Genomic DNA, 9,349 nt, shown 5'->3' with positions numbered 1-9,349 from the left:
CAGGGAGGCATGGTGGCTGGAGGTGGCTGGAGCAGGAGCAGCAGAAGCTAAGCTCTCACATCATCACGCAGGCACAAGAAGCAAGAGAATGACTGACTGGAGATCTGGCAAGGCTTAAGAACTCTCTAAGCCCACCCCCAGTGGCATGCTTCCTCCAGGATAGCCACACCTTCTAAAACCTCCCAAAACAGCGTCATCATCTGGGAACAAAATGCCCAAATACTTGGAGCCTATGGGGGGACATTTTCATTCAAACCATCACAGGGTCCTAATGAGGACATGGTCAAAATACTGTGATAGCCACTTGGATTATTCAGGACTTTGTGGCATAATTTAATTTTTCCAAATTACTTTGATCATTTAAGAAAAACTGTTGATGTGCCTTCTTAAATATCTATTAATCTGTACTACCCTTCTTCATGTGTGGTAAACATGTGACTAGAAAGAATTTTAATTATCTAAGGAATCCTCCATAGTCAGTATACTAGAAGTCATCAAATTTTCTTTATAAAAGACCAGACAGGAAATATTTTTAGCTTTGTGAACTATATGAGCTCAGTTACAACTACTGAACTGTGCCATTGTAGCAAGAAAACAAATAAATGAACCAGTATGGCAGTGTTCCAATAAAATTTATTTACAAAAACAGACAGCTGGCTGGATTTGGCCCATGGGCTATAGTTCACTGAACCCCGAATTACTCTATAAATTCAGTTCAACATAGAAATTACAAATCCCTCAAATGCCCTCATTATGGATTTATTCTTCTACATTTTTGTATGAACTTCAAAACCAAACTGAAGTGGCATGTTGCACAAAGCTACTGTGCTTTGTTCTTTTTGAGGGCGCTCGTTGGCTCATGGGTATACAGAGAATCTGCACTGTAATGAAATTAGCATTTGCATGAATACACTATTTAATATACTATTCATGAATATGTAAGTTATTAATGTCCATCTTTAAAAATTATGTACTGTAATTTTATATAAAATTATTTATACATCTGATACATATTCATGCTTTATATAGTGCATATTCATTTCCCAATTACATAGTCCCATGATGATGTCTATGTTGATTTCCTCATTTAATTTGTTCCACATTCTCACTTTACATGACTAATGTCAAAAACCTTAATTTTTTCTGTCAGAATTAACACATCCATTTTATCTGAAACCTCTAATATTGGACACAATTAAGAAGAAAGGAGGCAGAGAGTAATGACTGCTCCTAAAGACATTTGAATCAGTCAAGTGGACTTAAATCATAGATCAATATCCAATAATAATAGATATTATTCTTATTTATTCAATGCTTTTTCTCCAAGTGCTGAATTTCCAATGCTCATGTCAAGGTCACTGCAGCCCATTTCTGAGCATAGGCCCCGAGAAAGTGACCCTTGCATTATGATAGAGTTCTGCCTAGGAAGTACGGGATAGGAGATGAGGTGAGGGAGTAGAGGCAAGTGCCCCAGCAAACAGTCAGTCTCACAGAACAGATAGCATGTGTTAGAATCTGTCATGGTTTGAAACCCAGTAAATGGCAAAATTGAAGATCTGTTCCCACAGTGTCAGATTTTGTGTATCTGTTGTCAAACATATCAGTCACTGAAGATACAAGATGAAGAAAAACCACAAATAAATGATGACAGGAAAGAAAATACGCTGATCCCCATTCTTAGATGGAGGCTGATGTACTTTGATCGATGCAGAGCTGTGCTAGAGTTGACACGGTGTTTTGTACTGAGCCTAGAGAAGGAATTTGAGAATGCTGAGCTCAGATGTGAAGCGTGTCACAAATATCACAAAGTCGTTGCTACATATTTCGTGGAAATACTAAAGTTTGCGGTGAACAAGTCTTTTATCCCTTTTATTAGAATCAAAGCTATAAATCTGTATCAATCTTATGAATTTACTTACTGTAATGTCTGTTGATAGAGAAGAAAATCAAATTATAATTGGCAATTTTAAGTGTGCAAGCATGTGAACATGCTCAGGTTCCATTGTGTGCACTGAGTTCAGCAATTGCTTAAGAAATAAGTTTAGAGAATAAATTCCATTTACTTCAAGACCATAAATTATTTTCAAACTCACTTTAATACGCTTAATTTCAATGTGATAATAATCACAAGGTCTAATAAATAAGACAAGACAAAATGTTCTGAGCTCTCAGGTGATAAACACAGAGAAACTTGGTTAGGCAGATAAGAGACTCTGAGGAGGCCAGTTTCAACAGGATTGAAGGGGCATGCAGAGAGTGACAAGCATTCTTGGTATGACTTGCACTGCTCTCATCTCCCTACACTGTAACAAATCAGCCAAGAGATTAATAAAGAGAAGAAAGTCATGATTACACTTGTCAGCCTTCCCCTGAAAAATAAACACTCTGTCCAAATCCATCAGCATTGTAATTCCAAGCATCTCAGGGTGTCTTTTATCACTTTGAGAATTTTGCATGCACACAAGCACACACACACACATATGCACACACACACAAGGACACACAGTCACACAGAAACTGCATGCACTAAACACACATTATATATTCATCTGTAGAGTCTAATTAGTATCCCCAATTGTCCTTCAGTGTGGGTCTATCCACTTGGGCCTGGTTAACCTACTAGGAGTCCCATTCTTGAAAGAGACCATCTCTCCCCATCCCAGCAGCCATTGGTTGCCAAAAGTTCCTTACGTTGGGTTGGGTTTCTTATCTATGTTCCCATGTCTATCTTGGGGATTTGCCTGGTTTGAACTTGCATGGATCTTGTATACACTGTCACTATTGACATGAGTTCATGTGGGTAACGGCCCAGCAGTCTGGAAAACTATTTCCTGTGGTCATCCATCGCCTCTGGCTCTTTCAATCTTTCTGCCCCCTCTTATGCAATGATCCCTGAGCCTTGGAAGGCAGAAGTTTCATATAGATGTCCTGTTCAAGGATAAGCACTCTGGAGCCTCTTGCTCTCTGCACATTGGCCAGTTTGGGTTTCTGTGTTAATCACCATCTGTTGCAGGAAACTTCTCTGGTGAGACTTGAGAGATGTGTTAATCTACAGATATAACAATAAGTCATTAGTAACCATTTTTATACGATAACTACTTAGTAGAAAATTAGTATTAGGCTCTCCCTTATGCCCTGTGGGCTGTCTAGCTTCAGGTTCCTAAGCCAGATATCAATGTCAGGTGTGAGCCTCATCCTATGAAGTGGACCTTAAATCCAATGAGAAAACATTTGGTTACTCCCATAATATCCAGATCACTATTGTGCCAGTAGCTATATCTTGCCAGATTATTGTTGTTATTCACAGGATTCATACCTGGGTTAGGTTGATGACTACTTTTTTCTTCTGGTAACTTTCACAGCATTTTCCAACACTATGAACATTAGCCAGTAGATATGAGGCACTGAGGCCAGCACCAGCTTGGTTTCTCCTTGTTTGTTCTGTAGTTCATGTATGTAGTATCTTTGGCAATAGGGTCTAGCCATCAAGCTCTGGTGTGTAACTAAAAGCAGGGGTACTGGCCAGTATTGTTTGGGTCCATGTGACCCTTGGTCAACAACTTCTAGAGAAAGAGTTATTTCATTATTTTTATCCTTGATTTTATGTATCTCTTCCAATGTACTCTTTTTTTCTTGTTTTTCTTTTTGATACAGGGTCTCCCTATAGCCCCAGCTGGCCTGGAACTCACTATGTAGAGCAGGCTGCCCTCAATCTCACAGAGATCTGCCTGCCTCTGCCTCCAAGTGCTGGGATTAAATGTGTGTGCTGCAATATCCAACCCCATCTCCTCTTTTAATGTGTTGTTTGTTCTTGGTTTTCCAAGGCCTTCAGGTACATCTTTAATTTATTTGTATGAGATGATTTTTATTTTCTGGTGTAGTCACTTGATGCTATAAATTTTCCTCTTAGGACTGCCTTTGTTGTGTCCCAAAGGTTTTGGTATGTTGTGTTTTCATTTTCATTCAATTCTAAGAAATTTTTAATTTCCTTTTTGATTTCCCCTGTGATCCAATTATCATTCGGTTATGTGCTGTTTAGTGTCCATAAATTTGTGTACCTTTCCCCATTTTTATTGTTGTTGCTATCTAGCTTTATTTCTTTGTGATCAGACAGAATAAAAGATGATACTTCAATTTTCGTAAATTTGTGGAGGCTTGCTTTGTGTCATAATATGTGGTCAGTTTTGGAGAAAGTTCCATGTGTTGCTAAGAAGAAAGTGTACTATTTGGTGTTTGGGTAGAATGTCCTGTAGGCGTCTCTAAAGACCATTTAATTTATGGCATCATTTAACTCCAGGGCTTCTCAGTTTAGTTTTTGTCTGGTTGACCTGTTTAGTAATGATGACAGGGCATTGAAGTCACACACTATCACCATGTAGGAGTCAGTGTGAGATTTTAGAACTAATAAAGTTTCTTTTATGAAACTGGGCACCCCTGTGTAAAATGTATTCATGTAAATTCTTCTTAGTGGACTTTTTTGTTTAATGAGAATGAAGTGACTTTCCCCATTTCTTTTGGCTAGTTGAGTTTGAACTTGGTTTTGTCAGGTATTACATTATCTATACCTGCTTGTTTCTTGGTTCCATTTACTTGGAATACCTTTTTCTATCTTTTTACCCCTAAGGTGGTGTCAATCATTGTTAGTGAAGTGAGTTTCTTGGAGGCAGTAAATCGAAGGATCCTGTTTCCTAATCCAATTGGTTAGTTGATGTCTTTTTACCAGGGAGCTGAGAGCATGAATATTGAGGGTTATTCTTGACTAATGTTTATCAATTCCTGTTACATTGGTGGTATAGTATTGTTTCCTTAGACATCTTTTGGTTGACTATCCTGGGATACTTTATTGATTCTTTGTGGCCTCTTGAGAGTGTTTAATCTTTTCTTCTGATTGAAATATTCCATTGAGTATGACTGTTCTCTGTAGATCTGGTTTCATGGACATAAATCCCTTAAATTTGTTTGTATAATGGAAAGTTTTTCTTTCTCCTTCAATTATTACTGATAATTTTGCTGGGTTTGGTAGTCCGGGTTGGACTCTGTGTTCTTTCATGACCTGTATGTCATTTGAACAAGCCCTTCTGACTTTCTTTGTCTTCCATTGGAAACTCGGCTTTTATTCAGATGGGCCTGCCTTTCTATGTGACTTTTTGCTGTATGCTTAGTGCTTTGCCTATTATGTGATGTGGGGAGTTTCTTTTCTGGTCCTATCTACTCGGTGTTCTGTATGCCTTTTGTTCCTTGATAGGTATTGTTTTTCTGTGCCTTTGACCTGGGTTTCTTCTCCTTCTATTCCTATAATTTGTACGTTTGGTCTTTTTTCAGTGTCCGAGAGGTCTTGCATATTCCATTCCTGGCTTAGATTTGACATTTTCTTTTATTGAGTGACCCATTTCCCCAACTTTGTCTTCAAGATCTGATATTCTCTCTTCCATTCCCTCCATGGACTTTTTGCTTCTTTTCTTTAAACTTTTTTCTTTGAGTTCCTGAGTTTTTTATTTCAAGTTTTATTTTGATTGGCTTTTCTTCAAAAGTTGTCCATCTTTATTGAATTCTAATTTCATGTTTTGAATTGTTTTATTTCATTCAACTGCTTGTGCTTTCATGGTCTTTATTCAGTTTTTCATTTATGTCCTTTTTGAATTCCTTGAGCATATTTATAATTGCTATTTTGAAATCATTGCCATGTGCATCTACCAGGTTGTCATGATTATTGAGCGGAGTCTTGCAGAATAAAGGTCAAGTTAAGAATTCAGAGCTTGTGACTGAAGAGATGGTTCAGTGGTTAAGATCACAGGCTGTTCTTCTAGGGGACCTACATTCAGTTCCCAGCACCCACATGGTGACTAACAATCGTCCATAACTCCAGTTCCAGGGGATCCAATGCCCTTTTCTGACCTCCATGGGCATTGTATGCATGGGTGCACTTACATACATGCAGGCAAACACTCATACACATAAAATAAATAAAAATTTAAAAAAGAATTCAGAAGACATTTAGGGAGACATAGCAATAGTAGTACAGTGAATTATGCTGTTCTCATAATTATTCACCCAACACCCCTTGCAATTTTATGTGCCAAACAGCATTCTAAGTGTTTTACCTACATCATTTTATTTTATTCTCAGGACAAAACCCATTGAGTCAAATCTTTTCAAAAATTAAGTTTTTTCATGTGTTTTGCTGCATGTTTGCAAATGTATTTATGCATACAATGCCCACAGAGATGAGAAGAGGGCATTGGATCTCCTGGAACTGGAGTTATGGATGGCATGTGGGTGCCGAGAAGTGACATCTTCTGCAAGACCAGTCAGTGCTCTTAACCACTGATCCATCTCTGTAGCTCCTGAGTAAAATTTTAATGCTTTCTTATATTTCCAATGAAAAAGTAGAAGCTCTGAAAAGTTAAAAATTTATCCAGGATTTCTGGAATTCAGTTTCAAGTTGGACTTATTCTCAATATGCATACTTGCCTTTAAGGACAGATGAATTCCAAAAAAGGCACAAGAGTTGGTTCCCAAAGACCTTATTAGAGTCAGGGGTGGAAGAAGCCAGATCCAAACACAGCAGGGTTTGAAACTAAAGGTTAACCTTTAGTTAGATAGAGGGTTTGGAATGAAACCAACACTAGAATCTAGTTAGTCCAGGTCAAACTCCTCCATTATGAGGAGAGTCAGAAAAGCAAAGTTCAGCAAGGTGGAAACTAATTGTCAAATAGAATCAAGGGCTTGGTATAAAGCAAATGAGATAAATCACAGTTGCAGATGATTTTAGCAGGCATTTCTAATTTTGAATATGGGGAGAAAGAAAAGTTTTAAAGAGATAAAGGTAATGTAGACTGATCTGTATTCTTTATAACTAACCATAATGCACACAAACATATCTGTGTATGTGTATGTGCATGTTTCTATGCCACCAAAACTCAATGAGTTGTGGTAGCTTGATACAAACTGCCTGAGTTAAAGTCTTACCTCTGCCACTTCACGGATATGTGGCCATTAAGGCTTTAAAAAATCTTATCAATTCCTCTGTTTCTTGTCTATAAAATGAAGATACAACAGTGCCTACAAGTGAAGCTGTGCATCCATAGTTAATCTGTGTTAGTTGACTAATAATTGCTTTGATCAAACCTGGCAAACAACAGAAGGTGGGGGGGTATGTATTTCTGCTCACAGTTTCAGAGGGTTCAGTGCATTGCAGGGAAGGTATGGTAGGGCATATCAGATCATTTTATGGGGAGCCAGGAAACAAAGAGAAGAGGGATGCCAGAGCCTCACTCTTTTCCCCTTATTTTATTTACTGAGTCTCCAGCCCTTGGGATGATGTCACTCACATTCAGGTAGGTCTCTGCCTTCACAGACATACCTAGAAGTATGCATTAATCTCTTAGGTGACTGATGATTCTAAATCCAGTCAGGTTGACACTCAAGACTAACCATCATTGTATTGTACAGTAACTTCAGAATTAAAAGTAGCTATTAGTTTTGATTAGTGATGAAAATTCTTCAAGGAGATTGTAATGAAGGAGACAGATCTAAGTGAAAAATTAGTGCATAATCATAATAGTCCTTTATTGAGTGCTCACTATGTTTAATGAATATGAAACAGTGCATATGAAAAAAGTTTTAGGAGTTTTTGCATTTAATGCTTAAGGTATTAGCTTTTTTCTTTCTTTCTTTTCTTTCTTTCTTTTTTTTCAAACTATAAGACTAGGGTTTAGCAAGATGATTCAGTGATTAAAATTTCCTGCCATGCTCAGACCCGCAGGCCTCTCTCTCCAGGGTAAATCTATCCTTCCCACCTTGCCTTGACTCCCCCAGCCTCACTCACCCTCCCATCTCCCCTGCAGGTCTCTCCTCCTAGCCTGGGTCTTGTCCCATTCCTTTTCTTGGCACCCCAGACACCTGGAGAATCACCACTGCTTCCTGATCCTGTGCATCCAAAGGAATTCAGTTTCTTCTCAGGTCCTCAGTGTTGCTCTGGACCTGGCCCCGTCCTTACCTCCCTCTGCCTCCCTGGGTTTGCAGAACCCTCAAGCCTCTTTCCTGGTCACTGGGGCTGACCTTTCCACTTCCTGGTCCTTTGCAAGCAGACCAACCCAGCTCCAAAATGCAGTCCCTAGGAGCCCTTGGGGCCCCCATCTTCCCCCCATCTTCTTTTGCATCTATGGGTGGCACAGCCACCAACTGCCCTAGACCAGCATCTTTCCTGGGCCCAGCTCCTAGGCCAGCCCAGATCCCAAATTCCTGGGGGTAGCATCTTTCTTGGGGGGCTCCAGACCATAGGAGAAAGCCTGAGAGCATCTGATCCTAATCTGACTTGGGCCTCTGTGGGAAATCCTGAACACAAAAGCAATCTGGCCACTCCAATATAAAATCAAAAGAGAGAACCAGAAGATTAGATGAACCAGCCTTTAATCCCCCAAAAATAAACCACAAAGACACATAAAGTTCACAAAAAGAAGCAGACCTAAACTTGAAGGCTTGAGTCTCACACTAGAATCAGAAACTACAAAAGAAATTCACATGTCAAAATCACAGAGAAAAAATAGTAACATGAAAAAACAAAATAACATATCCCAGCAAATACCAATAGTCCTATAGAGGAATACAATGAGAACCCCCTAGAGATAATGCAGCACATGGAACTCAAAAGAACAATTATAAACATGATAAAAAGAATTCAGTGAATTGAAAAAAAAGAAAAAAAAAAAAAAAAAAAAATTTTAAAAAGCGATGATGCGGGGATAATTCGATGACAAAAATTCTGGAGATGGATGATGGACGTCATTGCATGATAATGGTGGTTGCACAATGATGTAAATAGGACTTAATGTCAACGACCCGGCATATATCTTTTAAATCCCAGCACTTGGGAGGCAGGTGAAGAAGAAGGTGGATCTCTGTGAGTTCTAAGTCAGGCTGGTCTACATAGTGAGTTCCAGACCTGCCAGGGATGTCTTAAATTAATTTAGGACTGGAGAAATGACTCAGTGAATAAGAGCTCTTGCTGCTCTTCCAGAGGATCTAAGTTCAATTCCCAGCATCCACATTATGCAGCTTATAACCTCCTGTAACTCTAGCTCCAGGGGATCTTCTCCAAAGGCACTCACACATACCTGTAGAGACACACATGTACACACATAAAACTAAATCTTTAGCTGGGCTTGGTGGCACACGCCTTTAAATCCAGCACTTGGGAGGCAGAGACAGGCGAATTTCTGTGAGTTCAAGGCCAGCCTTGGCTACATAGTGAATTCCAGGCCAGCTGGGGCTGCAGGGAGACTCTGTCTCAAAATAAAACAAAAAATAATAAATAAATAAATAAATAATAAAAATAAGTCTTTAATAA

General features: G+C 38.9%; 1 protein-coding gene across 1 annotated transcript in view; it reads left to right on the top strand.

Annotated features, from left to right (window-relative positions):
* The window catches only part of Trhde (thyrotropin releasing hormone degrading enzyme), a 468,335-nt gene that overhangs the window by 134,053 nt on the left and 324,933 nt on the right, over positions 1-9,349 (top strand). The gene's annotated exons all lie outside the window — the stretch shown is intronic.

The sequence above is a fragment of the Nannospalax galili genome, unplaced genomic scaffold (assembly GCF_000622305.1).
Source record: "Nannospalax galili isolate Female #2095 unplaced genomic scaffold, S.galili_v1.0 scaffold76, whole genome shotgun sequence".
Classification (NCBI taxonomy): Eukaryota; Metazoa; Chordata; class Mammalia; order Rodentia; family Spalacidae; genus Nannospalax; species Nannospalax galili.
This window is presented reverse-complemented; position numbering and strand designations above follow the sequence as displayed.